We start from the raw sequence: 9259 nt of genomic DNA on the forward strand, positions 1-9259 counted from the left end.
ACAGTTTTGAAAAAAAGAAGAAAGGCTACTCAATTTATTTTATGAGACCAGTATAACCTTCATCATAAAACCAGGAGAGGAAAGGACATAATCAGAAAGGAGAAGTACAGGTCAGTTTTGCTTGTGAATGTCTGGAGTAAAGTACCATGATACCTAACTTCCTTCTCTCTTCTTTCTTTTTTCCTTCCCTCCCTCCCTTCTCCCTCCCTCCTTTTTTTCTTTCTTTATTCTTCTATCATTCTCCTTCCTCTCTCTGTCTCTTTTGTTCTCTCTGTCTCTGTCTCTTTCTGTGCCTGTGTTTGTCTCTGTCTCTATCTATGTAAGTCTGCCTCTGTCTCTCTGTCCCTCCCTCCCTCCCTCCCTCCCTCCCTCCCTCCCTCCCTCCCTCCCTCCCTCCCTCCCTCCTTCCTTTCCTCCCTCTCTGCATGGCTGGGAATTGAACCAACAAATTCTCTGTCAGAGCTGTTTCCCTTATCTTTAAAAAATTCCTTTTGTGCCAGTGTCTCAGTAAGTTTCTCAGGTTAGCTTTTAAGTCACTCTGTGAGTCAGACAGATTTGGGTATACAATCTTCTTGCCTGAATCTCCTGAGTTCTTTGGATTTTTAGCTACTACTCCTGGGTGCCAAGTCATCTTGACTACTCCATTTTACTTAAAATCTTTCTCTTCACTCTTGCTTAGGTCATACCACAACTCTCACTCACTGTAGCAGACTTCTTAGTCATCTCTGCAATCTTGCCCTGATCCTGCAAATATAAACAAGATCATTCAGTTCCATTTTAGAAATTCCTAAAGACTTTCCATAATATCTAGGATAAAGCATATAGGTTACATGATTTAGAATCCACTGTGCCATCTAAAACACTTCTTCAGACATCTCTTTTCTTCTTTGCCACTCTAACCCTATTGTTATTTGAAAAGAGCAAGTGTGTCTGTCTCAGTAATTCTGTATTTTCCTGTTTTCAGCTCCTTCCTTAAATACATTTCCTCCAACCACTTGCATAAGTAATCCCCATCAGATCACTTGGGACTCTCTTCCAGAGTCTCCTCAGAGACTCCTTCTCTGTTCCTGTGTCTTTTGTCTCCTCTCTTCTTGCATTTGCATCTGCTTTGCATTCTTTTCAACTTTGTTGTTTTCTTCATTTTCAAATGTCTCACAAATTCATTGTCTCACATCTACTAGAATGTAAGCTTCCTGAGAGTACAGATATATATTTGTGATAATCCCTATTATCTAAAAATAAGCATAGCAGTCATTTGATGCATACTGAGTGAGTAATTCTAGTGGACCGCTTTACTTCTCACATAGGAGAAAACTGAAGCCCCAAGACAAAACCCTTCTACACTTGGAAATAGAAATCTTTTTCTAAATTACAGTCCATTGTTTTTTGTGCTATGCGACATTCCCCTACCCATATGTAGGTCTGTGACTCTAGTTCAAAGTCAAACCTTACCTCTTCCTTGTACACTGGTCTGAGTATTAATTTATGAGAAGGAATATGAGCCATACCTCTGACAAATCAACATGATAAAGAGAGTTAGATATGGATACTGTATTACTTTCTAGATTTCCAGGAACCATGCTTCATTTCAGGGACATCTTCCTTTACAGGTAGGAAAAACATTTATTCTTGTGAGTACATCTATTAGGAAATGTGGTCAACCATGATAAGGCCAAGAATGCGGATCCGATGACATTAATTTATACCAAATAAGTCTTGAGTCTACTAGTTTATCAAAGCTTTACTATTTACCATCAAGCAAAGTAGTGTCACAGAAAAACAGAAGAGGTCATATAGCAGAAGTGAGTGTTAGCATGGGCATATGGGGTACATTTAATAAGCACATTGGGTAAATATCATATGCCCATGTTTATTCAGTGCATATATAAAAGAGAGAGGATTAGGTAGAAAGGATTATGCATAGACACAAGGCTGGGCAGTAAAAAGTGTGACTATTTGCAAGAGCTAGGGAAACTCAGAATCAGACAGTCAGTATGTGGGAACATTAATCTTATCATGCAACAAAATGTCCAAGCAATATAATGGTGCACATAGCCACTCTTTCTTCTTTTTTTGTGACAAGATACATTGTGGATTGATATATCATTAAAAGTAGTTTGTTTTGTTTGAATTCTTGCTGAAAGTCACTGACCATAGGCAATGGGGTTTTTCTAAGGCTTCAGAATAATTTTTCAGAGATAAGAAGGTACACAGTTGCCTTTGATTTTCTAAGCAGAAACAGCATTGGAATTCCCTTTGTCTTCTTTCAGAAGTAGGCAAAAGGCTAGTGTCCTGCTACTGTGGAATATTTCACAAGTTGCATCAAAGATTTAGAATTTGAGTTTCTTTGTGGCTCATCATTTTTTGGCCTCTGAACAAAGTGGAAGAGCTGTGATACATTTTGTTTTCCCTGGACTGTCTATTTCCTAGTAGCTGCCATGGGAGAGAAGCTGATTAAATCTGGATTTGATTTGTGCAGGAAATTTTACGCAACAGTAAGAAATTCTCACGAAATATACTTAGCCCTTTCAGGTCTCCACCTCTTCTAAATCAAATTCAAGGTAATGGATACTTTTGTCCATGGCATTTGTGTTAACCTGCCAGTGTCTGGTGGTGATTTCAGAGGCTAGTCACAATTTTCCAAATACCATCCATGGTCCATAGGAATTCATGCTTCGCTATCAATCAGCTGCAAAGCTGAACCTTACATTTGTAACATGCAAAACACTAACCACATTTCCTTTTTGTAAAAAAGTATTGGGAAAGAAAACATGTACTAGAATATTAAGCTTATTATAATAAGGACTATAGGGAGTTTAAAAATAGTTTTTGGCTGCTGGAAGTAGAAATTTGGTTCAGAGTGATAATTTTGTTTGCATTTACTTATTTCAGAATGTTTCCTTTAGCAGTTGATGCAGGTAAATGAAATATACAATCAATTTCATTTCAAAATTGAACCGATGGTCCAGAGAAGTGGTTCTTAAAATAGGGAATGCAATGGAAACATTCGGGCAGATGGTCAAAAGTGGATCTTTAGCACTTGCTCCTGTCCTGGTTTGTTCCTCTCTCAAGTTGGGACTCATGATTTTTCAATAAGAACACAAGCCTGATGGAACATCTCTGATAAACAATAAAGGCTGAAATCATTGGCAGGTACAATCATATTAGGGACATAGCCTCAGATCAAGGCTGGATAGTTGGCTATCCCTGGGAGGCCTGCTGTTTTCTGAAGGGAAACGGGAGGAATGGATCTAGGGGAGAGAGCAATTGGGGGAGGTACTGAGAGGAGTTAGGGGACGGATAACTGCAGTTGGGATGAAATACATGAGAGAAGAAAGAAAAGAAAACAGAAAAAATGAAAGAAAAAACACTAGCAGTTGCAGAATTCAGTACTTGGAAGCAAGAGGGAGGTTGATGAGAAAGGGTGAAGCAGAGAGATAGCGTGGAAATTGCCACTGGATATCTGTTATTTCTTCATTTGCATGTCAACTTTGCTTTTAGAATGAAAACATGTCAATTGTTCATTCGGAGAAGGCTACAGAGTCAAGCTTGGTGGTGCACACGTGTAATTCCAGCACTAGGGAACCTTAAACACAAAGATTCCTGGGAGATTGACTTCATTCTAGGGTATATAGTGGCACCCAGTCTCAAAAACTGAAAACATTCATCATCAAAACATCAGTAAGACAGCTGGCTAGATTATGACACAGCTAGTCAACTTGTAAAATGACTTTATGAGTGATGTATGAAAGCATCTAAAAGATATCCATTCAACATTATTCACTGAGCAAAACAATTTATTGAGTATTCATAGTTATTCCTTTTATAACATTATTCTTATTATATATAAGTAAATATACAAAATAAGCAGAGACAGTGAAATAAATGGAATGAGATTATTAGATAATTTCACACTCCTTTTCTTCCTTGTACTTTATCTTTATCCTTATTCTTTATCAATGAATATTGGATATAAAGGTAAACACCATGTATCTACTTTCTATGACTAAAGTATAATTTTAACCATCTTAGCTAAAGGAGCATCTTTGATGCCATCCTAGACTATCTTAGCACCCTAGATGATAATGTTATTTAAATAAATATGAGGTTATTTTCTATACAGTAATATTAATTTACCAAATATAAGTCTGTAGAAGATGGTACATGTAAGTTGAATTGGGTAATTGAATTCCTATTATAATGACATAGATAAAAAACCAATTAATTTTTGGCCTTCCTTCTGTTCATTGAAAATTAATACATACTCTGCTATTTTGTGTGTATATTTAAATATTTTTCATTGCAACGTGAAATTATTATGTTTAAACATAAAAAGTTTAAAGACACAGATAGTGATCTAGCTTGCTGAGCTGCAACATCAATGGGGCGCTTAAACTGCCTGAGGCACCTGAACACTTGGTGTGTGTAAAGCATGGTTTCTTCAAAAGGAAACAATGTAAAATATCCCAATGATGGTCACATTTTCTATATAAAATAGTATTTTGTGTATGGGGGATTAACAGTTCTTTTTTTTTCTTCATTTATCACACTTTCAACCACTGAGCTGTATCCTTGGCCCATCAAACACAATTTTAATGCACACATACAGCTTCCATAATATGTTTATTAGACTGTGATAGGTTTGGAGTAGATGATAGGGCTTTGCAGGAAACTGAGTCTAGTTGCTTAGCCCAAGACAGAGTGTAGTATCTGAGCCAGCAGCATCAGTATCATATAATACCTTCGTAGGAATCTAAACCCAGATATAATGGGTCAAGATCCTGCTAACCAGGCTTATCTGTCTGTATTTTTATAAGCTACTCTGGGTGTTTCCGGTGCAAACTAAAGTATGAGAAGATCTGAATGGGAAACCCTTACATAATTTTAAAATAAATCTACAGAATAATAGATTAACCAATAATATTTAAGTGTATGGTTATCAATAAAGCATAAGTCACTGTTCCAGCTTTACATACCATGAACTTGGACCCACACCTGCACAAAATAAAGGAAAGTTTCTCCCTGTCTCTTTGGCAAATGTACATGTGTATTTATGTAGCATAGAATCCATAAGTTAAAGAAGGTGTGATCATTGTCCTTTTGATTCTGACTTATGTTGTTTAACTTGATGATCTTTAACTAAGTATCATCCACTTTCTCACAAATAACATAATTTTGCTCCTCTTTATGGCTGCATAACGCTCCACTGTATACACATACAATATTTTCTTAATGCATACATCTGTTGATGGATACCTACATTGGGTGTATAACTTGGTTCTTGTAAAGAAGCATAAATATAGATGTGTCACTATCTCTGTGGTATGTTGATTTAAAGTGTTTTTGGTTTATATTTAGGGATGATATAGCTGTGTCATGTTGTGGTTGTTTAATTTTTGGCTTTTACAAAAACAATCTGTACTCATTTCTATAGATGTTGAACAATTTAGCATCCTCACGAACAATAAATAAGGGTCCATCTTTCTTATGACAGCCATTCTGACCAGGGTGAGATGAAATCCCATTATACTTTTAGTTTGAATTTCCTTGATAGCTCAGTACCCCATCTTTGCATGGCTTCAGGGACTGGCCTGAATAGGACCAGTGGGAAAATAAAGACAAGCACAGAGTCACATAGGCTGGCAATAGGTGGTCTGGGCTCTCAGATGGAGAAATCTAAGCACCCCAAAAGTTCAGGCTGTATATTATATAGAGTTGAAAGGAAACATGGGACTGCATACAGCTGAAAAAGTGTAATTATTACATACAGACAAACAAGGAGACGGGTTTAGCTTGTCTTTGTATGACCAGTATCTATAGAGGAGCAGTTTCCAGGTAGGAATTATCATAGTGACATTTTCAACATACATGTCTGTCAATATCTTCACAGGGACTAGGGAGGCTTTGCATGTGCCTGCAATTCTGGGGTCCTTGATGTGGCATGCCCATCTACACAAGATACATGCCTTCAGGACTTCCTTCACTCCCCACAACTAAGGATGCTGGATGTCGTTCCTCTGTCTTTTGGCCATATGTCCTTCCTCTTTTACAAACTGACTCTTTACTTCATTAACCCATGTATTAATTGGGTTTCTAACTATTCTGACATTTAGATTTTTGAGTTATTTGTATATTTTTATTATTAAAGTTATCAGATGTTTAGCTAGCATTTCATTTATCTCATTCTGTAAGCTGTCTCTTACTCGATTGTTTGCTTTGTTGTGTAGAAGCTTCTAAATGTCATCCAGCTTATACAGGTCTATTAGTCCCAAGCTACTGGAGCACTTTTCAGAAAGGTAGTCCCAGTGTTTATCTTGACTTTTTTTTCCTATAAGTTCCTTTAGCAGTATTGGGCTTTTCTCTCTTATATCGGGTTTCACGGTCCATTGTGAATATATTTATGTATGACATGAGAGAAACTAAGTCTCCCTCTTCTCTATCATTCCCTCTATCCAGAATGTTGCCTCCTCTGAATTATGGTTTTCTTGATCATTCTGTTGTATCTTGAAACAGAATATATTAAAGTTGCTGGGAAGTGGTGATGCATGCCTTTAATCCCAGCACCCAGAAGGCAGAAACAGGCAAATCTCTGTTTGTTGCCAGACTTATCTGCAGATTGGGTTTCAAATACTTTGAGCACACAGAAGTCTAAATTCTGATCTTCTGGAAATATTTTACCATTAAACTAAAAATTAGCATAGTTTTAGATTGATATTTAATAGAGAGAATGATTGGCTTGTCATATTTAGATTTTATGAGTTTGACTTCCTTTTCTATATTTTTTAACACCTTACCACCCAAATAAATCAAGATCTTTATGGCATCTTCAAGGAACTCAAGAATGAACAGAGTATGATAGAACACCATAGCATAGCTGAGTACCTGGAATTGCTAATCCTTACTTTTCAGATAATTTCTAAATAAAATGGCTGATGCTCTGGGAACATATGGCCTTTAGCTTCTTTTCTAAATAAGAGACTCTATGAAGTGAATGAAAATCCACAAATTTAGCTGATTTTCTTTTTGTGAATGAACAAGTTTGAAGTCTGATGGTAATCCTTTTGAAGCCATTTAACCTGGAATGTCCTAGTGCTAAGGAAGACTGAATAAAATATATGCTGCCATTGAAGAATTGATAGTAACTCTATATTATAGAAAATAAGAACCAGCATATGAATGTTAGGGATAAATTGTATTAGTAGTAATTATATAACTTCCAAAGCATCAGAATTGGTGGAAAGAAGCTAGAAAACATGTGAAGAATATAAGCCTTTTAAAAAATTTAGAATGTAATACCAGTGACTGTCAAAGAGTGTGATTAATTCATAAAATCAGAAGAAGATATAGTCCTGGATACATGTTATTTCTCTGAGTTTGCTGATTCTCTTTCTACTTCAACTCTCAAATCACAAATAGCACATCAAATATAGTATTGAATGTGGGAAGGAGCTGGGAATAAATTGTCAAGAAAAATCAATGTACTAATAAAATATAAATCTATTCATTCTACAAACTTTTATTGAGTTACTATTCTAATAGGTATTTAGTTAAGCCAGGTGTTTAGTGTGAAAGTCAGTTCTATTCCTCAGTTTTCTGAAGTCATGCATGAGTGAAATATTCAGTTCCAACAGTGACACAGTTATGGGACCAGTATTTTTTTTAAAATAGTTAAAGTGATGGGAAAAAAAAAAGGTTTGATTCAGCTTATATGGATCTTGAAGACTTGATAGAAGGGGAACATCTTAAACTAAAAGATGAAACATGTGTAAAACTGAGAAAAGATATTTGATAGAAAATGGAGTAAACTATACCAATAGATAATGATATATCAATATCAGAACCCTATTACTACTTCTCCATAGCTGATACACTATGTGCTATGGGCAATGAATGGTGTATGTTTCTATTACTTCATGCAAAACCACCTCGACGTTATTGCTTTAGAAGACACGAATTTGTCAGATCACAGTTTCTACAGAATGGCACAGAAATCTAGGTGTGACCTAACTGGACTTTCTTTTTTTCTGATTTTATAAAGCTAGAATAAAGTTGTAGGCTGGTATGAATTTTCCTTATGGTTTTAGAATTCATAGTAATTTGATCTTTTGAACCAACAATTACAAGTCTCAAACTATTTAACTCTCTCACTTCTGGGAAAACTGTAGTCCCTGCTTAAAGAATTTACCTAATCAAGTTAGTTCCATCTATGGTAATAACTCTTTTAAATCAAGGTTAGGAGTCCTATATATAGCTACAAAATTCTTTACATTGCCCTTATAATGTAAACACAATTATAGAAGTACTGTTTCATCACCCTCAGTATATTTCATTTGTAAGGATAGTTACAGATTTTACTTAATTGCCTATGTATGGAATCAAACAGAGGAGATTTAATAAGTGGTTCACTTAGGGAGTCATTTTAGGGTTTTCTGCCGCAAGTAGTAGGAAGATCTAACAGACAGACCAGAGGCAATAGAGGGTACATGCAACATACTTTCTCATACCTCATTGAATAGATGCAGTGGATTTTTAAAGAGATATAGAACATGTGTTTGGGAGGAAAAATTGATGGGGGTATGGGAAAGGAAATAGACAGAAAGGAATGGGACAATTTGATAAAACACATGTATAAATGTATGAAATTCACAAATAATAATTTTAAAGTTTTCATTTCTTCAGCAATAACTTCACACATGTATGCATTTTGATTTTTAATATATATTTAGTTAGGGGAAGCTGGTGGATTATATTATGCAAAGAAATAACAGCACCTTTGCATACAAGAAGAGGAAGCTAAATACATATTGATTTCTTGTCCTTCTTTTGGTTGATAGTTGCACAGGTAACTTCTACATTGTCCTCCCAAAACTCTTTCTGTATTACAGTGATGCTACTGGGATGCTTCTGTTTTCTACATTGCTAGATGGATATTCCGGTGATAGCAACAAGGATGAGTGCAGTGTTCATGATCTTGTTTTGTTTTATTGTTTTCTTTTTGTGGATTTGCTTTGTTTTTTTTTTTTTTTTTGTCACCTCGTGGCACTTTTAAGTAGTGCATTTTAAAAGTCATGTGTAGCTTTTGTAGCCTTGTAGTCTGAGGTAAGCTGCTCTGTCACAGCTAGAAGAAATAAGTGATATTGGAATTTCAAAAGTTTGCCAAGATAGTGAGCCAACTGTTTTAAGAAAGTGTCATAGCCCTTCTCTTATTTTGACTTATGTTCCAAAGGGGATGACATTTTGCTTGAGGAGACCCATTGTT

Source organism: Apodemus sylvaticus, chromosome X (genome assembly GCF_947179515.1).
Source record: "Apodemus sylvaticus chromosome X, mApoSyl1.1, whole genome shotgun sequence".
In the NCBI taxonomy this organism is placed as follows: Eukaryota; Metazoa; Chordata; class Mammalia; order Rodentia; family Muridae; genus Apodemus; species Apodemus sylvaticus.